This window comes from Moschus berezovskii, chromosome 25 (assembly GCF_049115385.1).
Source record: "Moschus berezovskii isolate FMDL1 chromosome 25, NW_MosBer_1.0, whole genome shotgun sequence".
Lineage (NCBI taxonomy): Eukaryota > Metazoa > Chordata > Mammalia > Artiodactyla > Moschidae > Moschus > Moschus berezovskii.
Window position 1 is genome coordinate 10,005,449 of NC_142484.1, and position 19,782 is coordinate 10,025,230.

Sequence of the window (19,782 nt, forward strand, 5' to 3'; positions counted from 1 at the left end):
TTGCTCAAACTCATGTCCATTGAGTTGGTGACACCATCCAACCATCGCATCCTCTGTGTCCCCTTCTCCTCCTGCCTTCAATCTTTGCCGGCATCAGGGTCTTTTCCAGTGACTCCCCCAGATAATAGCAGCTAATAAGAAACTATAGGTATCAACAGACCCCCAAACCATGGACTCATGGAATCATAGCCCCCTCTGCAGGCAGTGGGTAAGACCTCTGGCTCCTGAGAGAGGCTGCCTGCATCCAGTCCCAGCTCCTCCTCCTCCTGCTGCTGCTTACAAGCTGTTCTCTAGCCTCAGTTTCCCCCTGGCTAAAAATGGGGGCAATAAAGCAGTGCTCATGGCAGTGCTGTCGTACAGATAAGGTGGTATTGTAACTGTGAAATACTGGGCATGCAGGCAGGGCTTAATAGATATTATCTCTTATTGTTTTTACTCTCCTCAAAGTGGGGTGTGTGATCTGCCCGTGCTCGCTCAGTCGTGTCTGACTCTTTGTGACCCCATGGACTGTAGCCCGCCAGGCTCCTCAGTCCGTGGGATTCTCCAGGCAAGAATACTGGAGTGGGTAGCCATTTCCTTCTCCAGGAGATCTTCCTGAGCCAGGGATCAAACTTGGGTCTTCTGCATTGCAGGCAGATTTTTTACCATCTGAGCCACCAGAGGTCTACCTGCAGGCTTTTTAAGAATATATTAATTGCAGGACTTCCCTGGCAGTCCAGTGGTAAAGACTTCATGTTCCCACTGCAGGGGGCATGGGTTTGATCCCTAGTTGGGAAACTATCAAGTGGCTCAGATGGTAATGTGTCTGCCTGCAGTGCGGGAGACCTGGGTTCGATCCCTGGGTTGGGAAGATCTCCTGGAGAAGGAAGTGGCAACCCACTCCAGTACTCTTGCCTGGAAAACTCCATGGACTGAGGAGCCTGGTGGGCTACAGTCCATGGGATTGCAAAGAGTCGGACATGACTGAGTGACTTCACTTCACTTGGGAAACTAAGGTTCCCCATGCCATCCAACCTGTAAGATACATATTTTTTTGAGACTAAAGGTTTCTGCCATGAAAATAAAAGAAGCTTGCTCCTTGGAAGAAAAGCTATGACAAATCTAGATAGCATATTAAAATATGGAGACATTACTTTTCCAACAAAGGTCTGTATAGGCAAAGCTATGGTTTTTCCAGTAGTCCCATGTATGGATGTGAGAGTTGGACCATAAAGAAGGCAGAGTGCTGAAGAATTGATGCTTTCAAGCTGTGATGTTGGAGAAGACTCTGGAGAGTCCTTTGGACTGCAAGGAGATCCAGCCAGTCAATCCCAAATGACATCAGCCCTGGAAATTCATTGGAAGGACTGATGCTGAAGCTCCAATACTTTGGCCACCTGATGCAAATAGCCAACTCATTGGAAAAGACTCTGACACTGGGGAAGATTGAAGGCAGGAAGAGAAGGGGACGACAGAGGATGAGATGGTTGGATGGCATCACTGACTCAACGGGCATGAGTTTGAGCGAGCTCTGGGAGTTGGTGAGGGACAGGGAAGCCTGGAGTGCTGCAGTCCGTGGGGTCGCAAAGAGTCAGACATGACTGAATGACTCAACGAGAACAAAAGGCTCTGGTCTTCTAGAGAGGCTCCTTAATGAGGAAACCTTCCAGGCGATCACTAGCAGCTCTTCTGCCAGGTTTCTGGCTGAGCAAGAACCTGGGGTGGAGGTGAGGTGTGTCTCTGGAGATGAAAGCTGGGCTGCGGGGGGTGGGGTGGGGTGGCGTGGAAGCGACAGCGGGTCAGGGGACAGTCTTTCTCTGCCCAGACATTGTTCTTTGGGCTTGTGTTCCCTTAAGACCTTCAGTTGTAGGTTTCCTTCAGTTTAGAAATCTCACTTCCAGGGTGGTTCTGAAGTTTTGTTGGAGGAGAATTAAGTTGAGAGCCATCCTTGGCACGTGGAGGTGGTGGCACTGACCGCAGCTGGAAGGGCTGGTCCGAGATGCTGGCTCTTCCTGGAATCTTGAACTGAGCTCCTCACCAACCTTCTCCATGGCTGCTTTTTAAAAAGGTGATGAGCTCTTGATATTTACATCTGTCTGCACTCCTGAGTAACTGACGCTATGTTAGATGCCTGGGATGCCAGTATGAGAGAGACGTCCCAGACTATGGATCCAATAAGCTGAAAACTGGGGATCTCTCTTCTGACAACTTCCTGCCTCCTCCCTGGTGGAAAGGGCAAGGAGGGTGTTCTGGGCACAGAACCAGTGGGAGTGGAGGCTCAGAGGTGCCTTTGGGAAGCATGAGTGGCAGGGCATGGCCAAAAGATGTTTTGCATGGGGGAGCCAGCCGGTGAGACACGGGCATCCTTATCTTTGGGGAGACCCGGGTGTCCTTATCTTTGGGAAGTGGGAGCCACTGGAGGTTTTCATACAGGGAAATGACACCAGCTGACTTTTGTTTTCAGCATCATCAAAACAATAGCAATCACAAAATCAGTATTAGGCACTTCCTTTGTGATAGGCATGAGCCAAATGCTTTAACGTGAGTTAGCTAGCTCACTTAATCCCTCTCTGCAGAGTTCACAAAGCCCAGTCATGCAGCTGGGACAAACCCATATCTATCCAGCACCTAAGCCCTGGCTGTGACCGCTTTTCAACCTCCCTGAACCTCAGAGTTTGCATCTGTGATAAATTGCCTTGTAGATAGGGTTGTTTTATTAAATGAGGGACTATATGTGAAGCACTTGGCACAGTGCCTGGCACATGGTTAAGTGCCCAATAAACATTAGTCATTGGTATTTTTGTTATTGTTGCTGATATCTGCCTTAGAGAGGGCCCCTGGCATGCTGGCTGTTGGGCGGCACCTTTAAGTTTGCAGCCACGTGGGCTGGTGCAAGGGAACTGGGCTAATAAAGCCAACCCCGGCCAGAGATGGACTTTTAATAGGGTGCTCGGCCAGCATCTGCCACGCCTTCCCTGGTTGCCATGGTTACTGACCTGGGCACCTGGTTCTCTCTTTCTGTTGCTGCTGCCTGTCCAGCTCAGGTCTGGGTGACCCTGTTCCCTCCTGGCATTGTTCCATGACAGCTTCTCTGAGGTCATCTTCTGGACTCACTGGTTTCGTTTTTGCTCCTGCTGAGCAGAGGCAGACTCCACAGGTGGCAAAATGAAGGATGAAGTGGAGGGATCAGAGGCCAGGAGATGGTTGAAAGTCTCCAGGGGAGACAGGGGAGAGCTGGAAGGACCCCAGCCATGGGAAGGGAGACAGGACAGCTTTAAGACACGTTCTGAGTTTAGAACTGATAAGATGTGGCAGTCTAACACATGAGGAGAAGAGAGACGAAGTGAAAAGGAAATGATATTTCTAACTTGAATGGCCCTGTTGCGTTCTTGGAGCTTCACTGGTGGCTCAGTAGTAAAGGAGATGTGGGTTGGATCCCTGGATCGGGAAGATCCCCTGGAGATGAAAATGGCAACCCACTCCAGTATTCTTGCCGGGGAAATCCCAAGGACAGAGGAACCTGGCAGTCCATGGGATCTCCAGGTTCGTGGGGTCGCAGAAGAGTCGGATACAATGTAGTGACCGGACAACAGCAATTCTATTCTTACTATGCTCCACTTGGTGGATCTCATTCATTCTCATGGCTTCAAAGACCCTGTGTAGGCTGTTCATCTCCAAATTCTCCGTTCCTTGAGCCCTAGCTTTGCCCTCTTCACTTGGCTGTCTCTGAGGCATTTCACACTCAGCCTTTCCAAAATGGAGCTGCAAGGATGGCTTCCTCCCTCATTCCCGAGCCTGCTTCTCTGTCTCAGTAACCGGCACTGTTCTCCCGGGTGTTCGAGGTGGAGAATGGAGTGTCATTCTCCATGCCTCCCTCTTCGTCCTCTCTTGCATCTCGCTCATCAGCAGGTCCCAGACTGCGCACCTTGGGGCCACATTGCAGAGGAAACGCACCTCCTCCCTCCACCTCTATTGCCACCCTCCTGGCCAAGCCACCACCGCCTCTCACCCGGGAGACTCCCGAGTCCACGTGGGGTTCCCACGTCCACTCTGGCTCCAAATCCCAGCCACGATGACCTTTTAGGAACAGAAATTTGATTGCTAATCCTCTTGCCCGATGACCTCTTACCGCACCTAACATGACAACCACCACCATCCTGTGACTTACAAGTGTCTACCGCTGTAATCTTCATCTGACTTCCTGCCTCCCCTCTCTCACGTCTCTTTGGCCTCACTGGCTTCCTTGGGATCCCCATAACGTGCCAAATCTTTCCTTCTTTGGGTTCATCCTCCATGCCACTGTCTGGAATGGCCCGCTTCTTCTCATTCTTCAAACTTCAGCATAAATGCTGCCTCTTTGATCACTGTCCAAGACCCAAGGAGACTCCTCATCCTTCTCAACATCCTCTTTAGCCAGTCATGTCACTCAGAGCACTCACTGGCATTTTTATTTACTCATCTTGTTTATTTTTTGTCTCCCCACCTGAGTGTCAAGTCTGTGAGGGAAACCTGGCACATCGAAGGTGCCAACAGGTATTTGTTGAATTGATGAACAGGTGACTGATGGGGGTATGCACTTAGGGAACACAGAGGGCCAGGAGAACACTGATTTTCGAGGGGGTGGTGGAGGGGCTGTCAAGGGGACTTGAGAATGAGGGATAGGAGGGTAGAGTCAATAAGAGTTGGGGTGTGACACATTGGTAGGGGACCCTTTTGGCTACAGCTAACAGCAAATATGTCCAGTGATGGTTCAGAATATATTTACATATATTCTTTTTCAGATTCTTTTCCTTCATAGGTTATTACATCATATTAAGTAGAGTTCCCTGAATTGTCCAGTAGGTCCTTGTTGCTTATCTCTTTCATACACAGTAGGGTGTATATGTTAATCCCAGCTTCCTCATTTATCCCTCCAGTTCCAGTTCCAGTTCAGTCGCTCAGTCGTGTCCTACTCTTTGTGACCCCATGAACTGCAGCACGCCAGGCCTCCCTGTCCATTACCAACTCACAGAGTTTACCGAAACCCATGTCCATTGAGTCGGTGATGCCATCCAACCATCTCATCCTCTGTCATCCCCTTCTCTTCCTGCCCTCAATCTTTCCCAGCATCAGGGTCTTTTCCAATGAGTCAGCTGTTCACATCAGGTGGCCAAATTATTGGAGTTTCATCAGTCCTTCCAATGAACACCCAGGACTGATCTCCTTTAGGATGGACTGGTTGGATCTGCTTGCAGTCCAAGGGACTCCAAGAGTCTTCTCCAACACCGCAATTCAAAAGCATCAATTCTTCGGCGCTCAGCTTTCTTCACAGTCCAACTCTCACATCCATACATGGCCACTGGAAAAACCATAGCCTTGACTAGACGGATCTTGGTTGGCAAAGTAATGTCTCTGCTTTTTAATATGCCGTCTAGGTTGGTGATAACTTTCCTTCCAGGGAGTAGGTGCCTTTTAATCCCTCCGCCCACCCCCTTGCCCATTTGGTAGCCATAAGTTTGTTTCTGTGTCTGTGAGTAAGAGGGATTGTTTTTCTCATGGTTAAGATAGTCAGTAGCAGATCTCTGGTCAATGTCACCGAGCTCCTCCTGACCTTCCCTCAGCTTCAGGAATCACATTTTCACACAGCTAAGTTCAAAGACAGGAAACAGAGCCGCCTGGGCAGAGCAGGAAACAGCAGTCTTGTCCTCGTGTCTCCCTCTTATTTGTGGGGGTGGGTGGTGGTGGGGGTTGTCCCCAGAAGACCCCAGCTGATCTCCACCTATGTCCCACTGGTCAGAAAGGACCCATGTTGCTATTGGACTGGAAGCTGAAATAAAAGAATCTCCTTCCTGTGTTTGAACCACGCTGGGATTCTGCCAGCTAAGGAGAAGGGAAATGGCTTTGAATAGGCAACGAGCAGTGCTTGCCCCAAGTACCTCTTGCAAGGAAGAATCTTTTTCTGTTGGGTTCATTGCCAAAAGGAAGTCAAATGGAATGGGTGTTGAGGGGTGGCTGTGAGCTTCAATGCTTCTAGACTTTTTGTGACTCTTGAGAGGCAGTTCCCATTGAGTAGCCAGGCTGCGTTGTACAGGGCAGGGGCCTTAGGAATCCCAAGGGGAAGTTCAGGAGATGAAAGTGGGCTACTGGAAGTTTGGAGTTCAAGGTAAGAGGAGAGATGGAATCTCTCTGGGCACAGGAGGCAGACACAGGAGGCCTGAATTTTCATTCGAAGCATACTTGAAGGTGTGCATAGGCAAAGCGGAAGAAGCCAGCAGGAGAGAGAGAAAGATTTTGAAGAAAGATTGAAGTTGATTCCTGTGCCCTGAAAGAAACCTGGGGGTGAGATCAGTGTACAAGAGGTGTGGGCTGTTAGTGGAACACAGGGGAGGTTTTTCTGAAAAGACTCAGATGCCTTCTGAGACTGCAGGCGGGCAGGATGGTGAAGACCCCTGGTGGGATGAAGTTTCCTTATTTCCCTTGATATGACCACGGGCTCATTTAGAAATTGAATCCATAACCCTGATCTTTACATCAACCTTTGTCATAACATTTGATATAATGGACTCTCGAGAGATCTCCTTGGACTGGCAAGGAGATCGTGCCTGTCAATCCTAAAGGAAATCAACCCTGATTATCCATTGGAAGGACTGATGCTGAAGCTCCAATACTTTGGCCACTTCATGCGAAGAGTTGACTCATTGGAAAAGACCCTGATGCTGGGAAAGATTAAAGGCAAAAGGAGAAGGGAGCCGGAGAGGATGAGACGGTTAGATAACACTGCCGACTCAATGGAGTTGGAATTTGAGCAAACTCCAGGAGATAGTGAAGGGCAGAGGAGCCTGGAGTCCGTGGGGTTGCAAAGAGTCGGACCTGACTTAGCAACTGAAAAACAACAACATACCAGACTCTAAAGAAACAGATCACACTTGCGTGATCGTACACTGGAGAGTCCAAGCACAAAGCCTGCCCTTGGGTTTTCTTGTTCAGATGGACACAGCAGCCCAGGACATGGTCAGAGGCATGGCTACTACACAGTACGATCCCGAGGGCAGAGGTCACTGCACACACAGCATGGGGCTGTCAGATCCTGAAGCCAATGGCCAGCAGGGTGGACAGCGAGAGCCCCAGGCTGGACAGAGATGACTTGGGATCCAGGTCCAGGCCCATCAGGGACAAGCTGGGATTCGCTGGCACCTTCCAAGCCTGACATCATGTGCAGGGCTGTGGGTCATGGCGCCCGGCTCCTCCCTCCGCTGCCCACAGTTAGAAAACTTGCTGGCTCCATACAAGGGTTAAAGGAATGCCTCCCTGCCCCCTCCCCACCCCTCTCTGGGGAGTTGTGACCCTGCTCAGAAGCCCCTGGAATAGAAGAGCGTTTTTCTTCCCCATTAGCCCTGGTCTGTCACTCCTGGCATCTTTCCCCTTTGTTTGGGGGAATGGTGGCACAGCGCCCAGCTCGTAGGACTGGGAGCCAAACCTCTCTCCTCTGTTTATTCCAATCGTAGCTATGGCTGCAGCAGAAAGCAAACAGCAGTTTGACTAGAGGCATGAGCTCAGTATTCCACAACATTGGAGGCTCGTGTCTGCTTACGTAGGTGGCATATAACACAACATTATGTTAAAATGAATATTAGCCCCAACTGGAAAAAAAAATGCATTTTTAAGGAAAAGTTCTTAGCAGGAGTGTGCGGATGCTGAGTTGGTAAGATTGACACCTCCTCAAAAACTCCTTCATGTCCATCCCCAGCCCATGCTGTCTCTGGGGTGTGGGTTCTGAAGGGGACACATCTGTCCAGGGATCACCCTCCTTATCCAGCACCTGGGGTAGGACTTTGGGCTTCATGCACATCTCACGGAGTCACTGGGGGAGGCTGACGTTGGTGAGAAGTGAGGAGCAGGATGGTCTGAGCCCGTCAAAGCTGCCACATTGGGTCAGTCCTGCCCCGTTGGCTGGGTTGCCTGGACCCCACTTCATCATCTCTAAGAGGGGACTCATGATAATTTCTCCCCCACAGGGTGGCTATGGGGAGAATCAATGAGTTTACACCTGGGAAGTGCTTAGACGGGTGCCCAGAGGGAATCAGTCACTCAATCAACAAACACAGGGTGCCTGTAGATTGTCCCTGCTGTGCCTTGTGGGAAGGAAGCTCCAGCTGTGCCCTCGAGGAACCACCAGCATCTCGCTGCAGGAGGAAAATGGACACTGTGGGCAGCAGGAGGGAACAGAGAGGCCTGGGGGACCAGCCCTTCCCGTAGAGAGGACGTCCTAGAGGGCCCGCAGCTGCTGGGTGGGGTGTGCTGTCAGCCAGCCCTGCTGCTTAATCTCCTGGCAGCTGAAGCGGGGAGAGAGGAGAATCTGGTATTCATTGTGTGGTTGTTTCTAATTTCCTTCTGCTTTCGAGATCCTCCTCAGCAAGAGAACAATGCCCTGAGAGGCTCAGGCTTCCTCGGCTGGGCACCCACCCAGCTCTGGGGGAGGTGGCGCCCAGGAGCCAGCCAGACACTTGCAGGCCAATGACATCTGATTCCCATCTTCTGAGAAATCTCTGGGGACGGTGGGGTTTGGTGGCTGGTTCGAATCCCCTCCTGTTATTTGTCATATCCCTGGGGCTTGGAGTGAGTCCTTCCGATCTCATTTACGAGTGTTCTCTGAAAACGTTCCCTATTTGCCCAGGAAGGACAGTCCTTCGTGTCCCACCAGGAAAGCAGTACCATCGGAGGCTGGCTGAGCAGAGCGGGCTGTCGAACCCACGGGACTCCCTGTAGGCTCTCGAGACTGGAGCCACGAGGCTGCTCCTGCCACCATGCCCCCAGGAAGAGGGGGGAGAGGGCAGGGTCTTTGGGCACATCATCCAGCTCACAGAACAGTGCTGGGGCGAGACCCTCAGTGGAGGACCCCCGGGGCTGGCACGGCCCCAGCCTCAGAAGTCCAGCTGGGGACAGAACGCCCAGGACCCGTCCAAAGAAAATGGGGTGGGGTTTCCTCATTCCTTTCTGTCGTCACACTTGGCCTCTTACTTGTGGATTTGAGTATATTTATCAGCCTTGCTGGGTTACTCTTTCATCACCAGAAAACAGAATCCTAAAATAGTGACCCACATGTGGAAAGGGGCAGAGATGGCGGAGAGCTATTTGACCCTGATCTTTAAGGCTGTTGAAAAAGAGGCTCTGAGGATGGCAGGTGGGAATAAGAGGAGTGAGGGGACAGCCCAGGTCTTCAAGGGGCTCTGGCAGGGGTCAGCTGTTCTCAAGATGTGACGAGACTTGAGCAGGCTTGCCCATACGTAAGTCACTCCAGTGCTATCATCAGAATTTCTGTCACATCCACACGCCATCATTTGCTATTTGTTTAATAGCTGTCTTTAAGTAGGTTTATTTAAAAAACCTTACATTTAGGGCTTCCCAGGTGGCACAGTGGTAAAGAATCCGCCTGCCAATGCAGGAGACCCAAGAGATGCAGGGTTCGATCCCTGGGTGGGGAAGATTCCCCTGGAGAAGGAAATGGCAACCCACTCCAGTATTCTTGCCTAGAGAATCCCGTGGACAGAGGAGCCTGGTGGGCTACCATCCATGGCGTCACAAAAGAGTCGGACACGACTGAGCACAGCATACTTAACTGGTGGTCTGGTGGTTAAGAATCCGAGTTGCGATGCAAGGGACGCTGGTTTGATCCCTGGTCCAGGAAGATCCTATGTGCTGTGGAGCAACTAAGCCGGGGCGCCACAGCGCTGAGCCTGTGCTCCAGAGCTGGTGCTCGGCAATAAGAGAAGTCGTGGTAATGAGAAGCCCGCGAGCAGCAGCCCAGACCTAGAGCAGCGTGAGGGTAATAAATTAATTAAGAAAATAAATTTAAAAACTTACATTTAATTACAAAAAAATCTTTATATCACCATCATAAATGAAACTTGGTTTTCTAGTAAGCACTGAAACAAATTCATAACTGCTAAAGTAAAAATGTTCATCATGTCCCACTAAAATCTTGAGCACCACTCAGGGCTTTGTGTAGGTTCTTGGCGTAGGCTTTTTAAAAAGATTATTTATTTAAATTTACATTTGATTTACTGTTTATTAATTTTGGCCATGACACTCATCTTTTGGGATCTCAGTTCCCCATCCTGGGATTTAATCTGGGCCCTCAGCAGTGAGAGTGCAGAATCCTAACCACCAGACCAACAGGGAACTCCCTTTAATTTATTTTTATTTAAAAAAATTTAAACTGAAGTATAGTTGATTTATAATATTGTGTTAGTTTCTGGTACAAAGCCAAGTGATCAGTTATATATATAAATATATATTCTTTTTCCTATTCTTTTCCATTATGGTTTATTATATGATACTGAATATAGTTCCATGCTATATAGTAAGACCTTGTTGTTTATCTATTTTAAATATGGTAGTTTGTACTTGCTAATCCCAAACTCCTAATTTATTCCTCCCCCACCCCTGCCCCCTTTGGTAACCATAGGTTTGTTTTTTTCCTATGCCTGTGAGTCTGTTTCTATTTTGTAAATAAGCTTGTTTCTATCACATTTAAAATTCCACGTATAAGTGATATCCTATGGTATTTGTCTTTCTCTGACTCCCTTCACTTAGTATGATAATAGTCTCTAGGTCCGTCCATATTGCACAAATGGCATCATCATGTTCTTTCGTATGGCCGAGTAGTATTCCACTGTATATCCACAGGGACAGATATGTATCCACAGGGATAGGCACTTACACACCAGAGTGCCTTCACACCTGTCTGAGGGGGTGAGGTTGACACGGGCTACAGTAGGAGGGGAGTGATTGGTGTTGCCCTGTGACCCCATAAAGATGGTCCAGGAGAGCACCCCGATGCTTGACCAAGGTTTCCCTGGGACCTGTCTCAGCATCTCCAACGTGGGAGAATGACAGTGTCTCCTTCGGAGGCTGGGGGAGGAGGGACTGAATTCATGTATTCGCAGGCTGTTTAGAACAATGTCCAGGGCATAGTAAGCGCTCAACATGTGTTAACACCTACCATGTGACTTGGGAGATTCTGAGCGAGGGCTCTCCCAAGTCATCTGCCTGGAGACAGGCCAGGACTGACACGGTCTCAGGGCTCCCTCCTGCTCTCATGGATCTCTTGCTCTGTAACTTCTCCACCGGGCCAGGTGTGGCCATGTGGCCTGACTTTCAGTTCCCTCATAATTATAGGATTAAGCTAAGGTTAGTCATATATATGACTTCTAGCATTAGTCATCATGAAACACCCTCGCTGAAACTGTGGTCATCTATGTCCACTGGAAGCGCTGGCATGGGCTGCCAGGGACCGGCACTCCTGACCCCACGCTGGGCGCTTGTTGATTCTGGTTCTGCACCTCCATCTGACCAGTGCTGGGTTGTTTCTGGAATGGGACTCGTGGCTTGGAGAGAGAAAGGAGCTGTGGGAAGCAATCCCATGTTCCCTGGTGGGACTGGAAATTCTGCTTCAGGCCCTGGAATTTTGATTTCCTCTGTGGCCTGGCACTTGCCTTCCCTTCCCCCAACCCACCCCTTATTCGTCTCTGATGCATCCTTCCCCTCCCCCACTCAGATCCGTTTCCTCATCTGTAAAAGCGGGGGTTGCACTAGATCATATCTGAGGCCCCTGTGAGCTTGAAAAAGCTATGATTCACCTCCCAGCCACCCCCTCACTTTTCCCGTGGGTTTCTTGATTGACAGGGAGAAGAAAGGTAGGAAAAAGAGAAACAGGGAGAGTCCTGCATCCTCCAGTGTGGAGACCCCCACCCACCACCATAGGAGTATCTGGTCCAAAGTGAAAACGGCACTGAGGCTGAGAAATGCTGCTTTTAGGGATGGAGAGACAGAAGGGAAGAAATGATGTAAAAGACAAACGTCGTATAACAAATGCCCCCAGTTGATAAATGGCTAGACAAATGACAATGAAAGGGAAATTTCAGGGAGCAAAAGAAATGCATGGGGAAAAGGTTTTTAAAGGGGAAGAGAAGGATGTGCTTGCAAGGTGGTCACCGTGGGGGCTGTGAGTGTGAGTTGCTGGGCCCACTGAGGGGGACTGCCGTCTCCTCTGTGATTCACTTTAAGAGGTGCAGCTCCTCTCTTAGGGGCTCCTCCAGTGAGATCTCAGCAGCGCAGCCAGTCAGCAAGGGTGCCTGTTGATGCCACCAAGGAGCAGGCTGGACGGTCCCAAGACCTAGGCCGTCATTACCGCCTGAGCGTTATCACGTGAGCCGGTCATGCTTCATTAATTTTTCCTGTAAGAACTTTGCTCCTCATTGAATTAACAATCAATCTCCAACTCGACAGGAAGATACCACGAACATGAGGTTATTAAAGGAGATTAACATAGAGTGACTTCATGACTGTGGAGGTGGGCAAACATTTCTAAAAGAGAACACCAAAAAGCACTTCTTAACCACAGAAGAAAAGTAGATACATTGGACTTCATCAAAATTAAAAGCTTCTCTTCATCAAGTAAAAGTGAAAGTGAAGTTGCTCAGTCGTGTCCGACTCTTTTCGACCCCATGGACTGCAGTCTACCAAGCTCCTCAGTCCATGGAATTTTCCAGGCAGGAATACTGGAGTGGGTTGCCATTCATCAAAAGCACTGTTAAAAAGATGAAAAGAGGAAAACTCTAATTAGAAAAGATAGTGCACCCCCAATGTTCGTAGCAGCCTTATTCATAAAAGCCAAGGCATGGAAGCAACCTAAGTGTCTATTGACAGATGAATGGCTAAAGAAGATGCAGTATATACACACAATGGAATATTACTCAGCCATAAAAAAGAATGAAATAATGCCATTTGCAGATTCGTGGATAACCTAGAGATTATCAAACTAAGTGAGGTAAGTCAGACAAAGAAACGTAAATATATGTTATCACTTATATATGGAATCTAAAAAAATGTTACAAGTGAACTTATTTATCAAATGGAAATAGACTCACAGACATAGAAAACAAACTTTTAGTTATCAAAGGGGAAAGGGAGGGAGGGACAAATTAGGAGTTTGGGACTGACAGACATACATTGCTATGTATCAAATAGATGACCAACGAAGACCTACTGTATAGCACAGGGAACTATGCTCAATATTTCATAATAACCTATAATGGAAAAGTATATTAAAAAAATCTGAATCACTTTGCTGTACACCTGAAACTAACATAACATAGTAAATCAACTTCCAGTAAAAAAATAAATGTTTAAAAGCCAACTTTAAAAACATGAAACGGTGTCTCAGTTTTGGAAGAAGATAGCTGCAACATATATATCTGTACATACATCATTTCCAGAGTAAATGAAGAACCACTATAAATCAATAAGAAAAAGGCAAACAACCTGATAAAAACTGAGCAAAAACCTTACAGACGCTCACAGAAGAGAATGTACAGATGGCCAATAAACTATGAAAAGGGGCTCAATATCATTACTCATCAGGAAAATGCAAATTAAAACCACAAAGAGATACCTGTACACAGCCACCAGAAATACTAAAATAAGAGTGAACGCCAGGTGCCATGGAAGACATGCAACCACCGAAACTACCATGCGTTGCTGAGGGGGATATAGAAATAGCATAGCCTCTTAGGAAAACTGGCAGATTCTAGTAAACGTAAAGCTATGCCTACTTTTGAATCCAGTAATTCCACTCACAGGTATATATATCCAGTGCCTGGGCTGACCCAGATTATATGCAGTGTTCAAAGGAGCTACTGCCCAGTCCCATCAATAGAAGACTGGAGACACTGATTGTGGTAGTCATACGATGGAGTGCCACACACGCAACCATGACAGATTGCACCGTGTCTGAATCCATTCATCCGAAGTGCAGTGCAGTTCAGTCCAGTCGCTCAGTCGTGTCCGACTCTTTGCGACCCCATGGACTGCAGCACACCAGGCTTCCCTGTCCATCACCAACTCCCAGAGCTTGCCCAAACTCCTGTCCATCGAGTCAGTGATGCCATCCAACCATTTCACCCTCTGTCGTCCCCTTCTCCTCTCGCCTTCAATCTTTCCCAGCATCAGGGTCTTTTCCGATGAGTCAGTTCTTTGCATTAAGTGGCCAAAGTAAAGTCTTTTTTAAGTGGAGTTTCAGCTTTAGCATCAGTCCTTCCAATGAATATTCAGGACTGATTTCCTTTAGGACTGACTGGTTGGATCTCCTTGCAGTCCAAGGGACTCTCAAGAATCTTCTGCAACACCACAGTTCAAAAGCATCAATTCTTTGGGGCTCGACTTTCTTTTTAGTCCAACCCCACATCCATACTGGAGAAGGCAATGGCAAGCCACTCCAGTACTCTTGCCTAGAAAATCCCATGGATGGAGGAGCCTGGTAGGCTGCAGTCCGTGGGGTCGCTAAGGGTCGGACAAGACTGAGCGACTTCAATTTCCACTTTCACACATTGGAGAAGGAAATGGCAACCCACTCCAGTGTTCTTGCCTGGAGAATCCCAGGGACAGGGGAGCCTGGTGGGCTTCCGTCTATGGGGCCACACAGAGTTGGACACGACTGAAGTGACGCAGCAGCAGCAGCAGCAGCACATCCATACATGAGTATTGGAAAAAACATAGCTTTGGCTGGACATCTGAAGTTCAGGGAGAAGCAAAGAGAAACTATGATGAGTCTGATGATGGTTGTGTTTGGTGGGCGTATGGAATGAGAAGGTGCAGGAGGGAACTTTGGAGGGAGACAGAAATCGTTTGTATACGGACTGGGGTGGTGGGTATATACGTGCATATAAATGTAGATGATTATCAAGCATATAAAATTAGATGATTATCAAGTAGATGAATGCATTTTATGTACTTTTTACATGTGATGCTTTGGTTTAAAAAAAATGAAAAAGAATGCAAATTCTCATGTCCAAGGGAAGTAATAACAGCAATAATAATGTATTAAACACCTTATATGTACCAGGAGCTTCATATAGATTATTTCACTTCATCCACCCAAAGTCTCCTTTGGCCAGGTAACTATGCTCATTTCACAGATAAGGAAACTGAGGCTTAGGGAGGTTCACTAGCTTGTCTGAGACTCCCAGCTGGTAGGTGCAGGGGTAGAACTTGAACTCCACAATCAGAACTCTTGCTGCTGCCCAGGGATCACACCCATACCCCCTGCATTGGAATCACGGAATCTTAACTGCTGGATTACCAGGGAAGTCCTTAGATGCCATATCTTACAGAGAATTTGGGGGCTTTCCAGGTGGCACGAGTGGTAAAGAACCCATCTGCCAATGCAAGAGACGCGGGTTCCATCCCTGGTTTGAGAAGATCCCCTGGAGGAGGGCACGGTAGCCCGCTCCAGTATTCTTGCCTGGAGAATCCCATGGACAGAGGAACTGGGAGGGCTACAGTCCACAGGGTCACAGAGTTGGACACGACTGAAGTGACTTAGCACAGCATAGCATATAGAGAACTTCATCATGTATCCTGAGAGTCCAGGAACTCAAATCCCTTTTTCTTCTTTTTAAAATCCCTTTTATGCATCCTTTCCATGAATCTGTTCCAATCAGAAGAAGAAAGAACTCATGGTTTCCTACCCTGCCAGTTCATCCTAACTGTTCTGTGTTGTAAATTCTCTGAGAATGAAGTACTGATTATTGGCCATAGCAATCCGTGTTGTAAGCCAAGCTTGAACTCTAGCTGTGCTCCCCTTAAACTGTGAGGCTCTTGGGAAATTTCTCAAAGCCCTTGTTTCCTGGTCTGTACACAAGGGACTGCGGTACTTACCTTGTAGACTCATTGACAGGTAAAACGAGGTTGTACGTAAGAAGTGCTCAGCTCAGTGTCAGCCCCACAGCACGCGCTCAGAAGAGGGGTGTAGAAATGTCAGAATTTTCCCTTTACTGATTCCCTTTTAATAATTCCTTCCAACACCGTTATTATTTTTAATTTTTTGGCCACGATGCACAACACGTGGGATCTTAGTTCTCCCAACCTGGGATTGAATCTGCACCCCCTACATTGGAAGCATGGAATCTTAATGACTGGACTGCTAGGGAGGTCCCTCAACCTTCTTAAAAAGACTTTACTCCTCTGAACCATTCAACACATGTTTTGGGGAAAAAAATTATGTTAATGATTTCTTCACAAAGTGGAGATACAGAAAGAAGGGGGCAGAATCGTAGTGCTTCAGTGAGGGAGAAGGGATGGAGGTCATTTTCAACCAGACTGATCAGCAAGATGGTACTATTTGTGTGGCCCTTCAAAAACGGGCAGGATTTGCACCTAGAGAGAGAACCAAGGTCATTCTAAGTCAGGGGAGGGAGAAGGAGGGGGTACCTAGGGGAGGTGGGGTTGGGGGAGAGTGAGCCCACCGTTTTGGTGAGTGCCTCAGAGTTATGCTGAGACAGTGGAAGATCAAGTTGGAAAGGAAGACCGGTCCACCAAGAAGGCTGGACATTTTCTAGAGGAACTGATGTCGTGGAACATTCTTGAGCAGGGGGGTTATAGGAGGAAGGTGGGGTGTGCAGACCCACGTGGGAGGTGAAATCAGCTCGGCCACAGGTAGAGATGAGTTGGATGCACCTCAGGGTGGAGGGGGTGGGATGGAAGGACGGTGCAGGTAGACGGCAAACGGGGAGTGAGGACTCAAGTCTGGGAGCTCCTCTCTGGCGTGTAGGAAGCAGGAAGAAAGTTGGTTTGGAGACGATGATGAGAGATTCCTCAATGGCTAAGCCCAGAGGTCGTGCATCTCAGCCCGCCCCGGTTCCTCACCACCTTCGGCCTGCTGTTGGCACGTTCTCAAGAACACACTGTCCTCCCTGGCCTCAGACTTGCTCGGGGCACCCGAAGGACAGACCCTGCCTTTCTCCGGGCTTCCTTTCTACCCCTGCCACATGGGAACCCGCAGAGGGAGGCGTGTCAGGACCAAAACAGATTCCACAGGACCAAAACAGATTCCAAACTGACCCCTCCCAAAGGCAAGCATTTGTTAGGATGCTCTTCCAAGGGGTGGGGGAGCATTTTTTTCCTTCAGCCTGTGCACAGTTAACTAGAAAGCCCTCCTGATTTCATGGAGAGATGCAAACCATGTTTTGAATAAAATTCCCTCTGTTATTGTTGTTTTACAGGGCTGTAGCCGAGGCCAGGAAGAAATCCGGCCCCTCCGAAGGTTGTTTTTGTGACGGTTCTTTGGAGCATTGTTCTAAAAATGGGAAATTACATATCGAAGTGCCAAAGGAAACAAACACCTGCAGTTAGTTAAAGGAATACCTTCCACGAGGTGGCTTTTAGCGCCCCAGCCAGTTCTAGAGGCGGGACTGCTGAGCGCGGGCTCTTTCTGGTGCATTTCGTCCCTTCCCAGGGGAGCGGGTTTGCAACCAGAGTGGGCTTTGGTGACAGGGCTTAGGTGATGGTTCCTCGCTTATTTACCCAATAAACATCTGTCAAGCATCTATGCTGAGTCAACCTTTTCACTACTGCCTCCCCCGGCGTTGTTAAAATCGCTGGGCATGTTGACTGCAGGCAGCAACTGTCTGGCACTGTTTTTCAGAGTCAGTATCTGACTTCTGCCCCCAAGTAATGGAGACACAGAACATCAACTCCTTCTCTCTTCCTCTCATTTCTTTCTCCATCTTTCTTCCCTTCCCCTCTCCCACTTTTTCTTCTTTGTTGTTGCTATCCCATGGACTGCAGCTCACCAGGCTTCCCTGTCCTTCCCCATCTCCCGGCGTTTATTAGTCTACACACACACACACAATCAATATTTTCAACACGTCATTCGGTACATTTCTTTAGGCAAAGAATTTTTCAAAGTTTCGGGTCACTGGGGTACAGTCTGAAATTCTTGTCTACGGTGTAGATATCAAAAGATATATTTTTGGTTATTGGGTTAATATTTAACATCTTCAACGTCAATGCAATTGCAGAATAATCAGGTCTTGAAATTTATCGATCGTGAAGTGAATACATTTCAGATGGGTTTGTGGGTTCAAAGAATCCGGTTTCATTGGCTAATGTCATCTTTATGAGAAACAAGAAAGAAGAAGGAAAGAGTGAGTTTCTGAATTTTTGGAATGTGTTGATGACTTTGGTCAGAACTTCCTGCCCACAAAGTGCTTGCCTTCCTCCAACAGGTTGGACAGAGAGTGATGGCCCTGACTTTGGGAGTCAGGGTTACCTCCCTGGCACCATTTGGTTATCAGTGTGGTCCCACTTGGAAGAAGAAAGGAGGAATAAAAAGGCTCTCCATTCCTGTAATGTCCTTAATCTACAGTCTTAGTTTCCACACTGGTCTTAACTTCTCCACTAGAGGAAGAGTCCAGGAGCTGAGTTTGGTTTTGCTTTTTTTTACAAAGATATATATATATATATATATATATATATATATATATATTTTAAGTTTTATTTATTTATTGTATTGTTTTTTGACTGCTTCAGGTCCTAGTTTTGGTGTATGGGCTCCAGAGCCCGTGGGCTCTGTAGTTAAGGCACGTGGGCTTAGCTGTCCCTCGGCATGTGGGATCTTAGTTCTTTGACCAGAGTTCGAACCCAAATCCCCTGCATTGGAAGGTGGATGCTTAACCACTGGACCACCAGGGAAATCCCAGGAGCTGAGCCTTGAAGGAATCTTAAAGTTGCCAGATTTTGCATATAACAATATTAGGTTGGTCAAAAAGTTTGTTTGGGTTTTCCCATAAGATCAATGCAAGACGCCTGGTTAAGTTTGAATTTTAGATAAAATAATGAATTAAAAAAAACATATAGCTATGTCTCAGATGTTACATAGGACTTGGAGGATGGAGCTTGGGTCTTCAGGTGACTCTTTGGAAAGGGGAGACTAGAGTCTGGGGAGGTGGGAGGAGCATGGGTTTGTTGCCTGTTTCAATATTAACGTGTGTGCTGCATGGTTATGTGGGAAGTGTCACCCGAGGAAGGCGGTCTGCCTGCCGGGAAGATGGTCTGTCCTGGGCTGGTAGCATTAGGACATGGGCCCTTTGCTCTACTTTCTGCCCCATCCCCCTGGGTTGGGGGACTGATGAGAAGTGGGTGCTGGTTGTCCTTAGACAGCCCTGCCCGGGTATACCTCGTGGCTCTGTAGCCTCAGGACCTGCCTGAGGGACGCAGTATAAGAGTTCCCTCTCCCAGGGGTGGCAGCACACTAACCGAGCCTCCAGACAGCTGCAACCAGAAGCACGTTGGTGGAGGGACTTCCTTGGCGGTCCAGTGGTTAGGAATCCGCCTTCCAATACAGGGGATGCAAGTTCGATCCCTGGTCGGGCCACTAAGATCCCACGTGCTGCGGGGCAACTAGATAGCCCATGCAATCTATAGGCGTACCACCCTGAACATAGGCGATTTTGTCTAGAGAATCCAGGCACCACAACCAGAGTAGCCTGTGGGCAGCCAAAAAAACAGGCACGTCAGCAGGTTCATCAATCAGAGGCTAGTGAACCGAAAGGCATGCCCTCTCCTGCAGACCAGCGTCAGGAAGGTCGGGAGGCAAGCGCAGTTAGAACCGCTAAGCGTTCTTCCGCTGCCCTTTCTCTCCACTCAGGACCCCTGTGCCTCCCTCTCGATTCAATCCATCTCCTTCTCTTTGGCCTAGGACATCGGGTTGGGTTTCCATGTCCTACACGACACCCACATTCTAGTCCCACATCCCAGATGACTCTCTCGTCACCCTGGTGGAATGCAGGGTGTGGCTGCATTCTTTTCTCCTAGTTAGAGACGATCTCTTGATTCATTCCCCAGAGATGGCTCACTGTATCCACTGTCTGTGAATGAACCAGCCTAACCTGGAAGGCAGCTTATTTCCAAACCTTGTCCACTGCTGTACCCCCGGTGTAGGTGGGGGAAGCAGCAGGATTTGAGTCCACAGCTCAGGCAGGGCCA

The 19,782-nt window shown here is 48.4% G+C and overlaps 1 long non-coding RNA gene across 1 annotated transcript; it reads left to right on the top strand.

Moving 5' to 3' along the window:
• The first annotated feature begins 900 nt into the window (after nt 1–900).
• LOC129548872 (uncharacterized) lies at nt 901–17,342 on the top strand. Its single transcript, XR_008684412.2, has 2 exons — nt 901–12,787; nt 17,019–17,342. It is a non-coding gene; the product is annotated as an uncharacterized LOC129548872 (long non-coding RNA).
• Nucleotides 17,343–19,782: the final 2,440 nt, after the last annotated feature.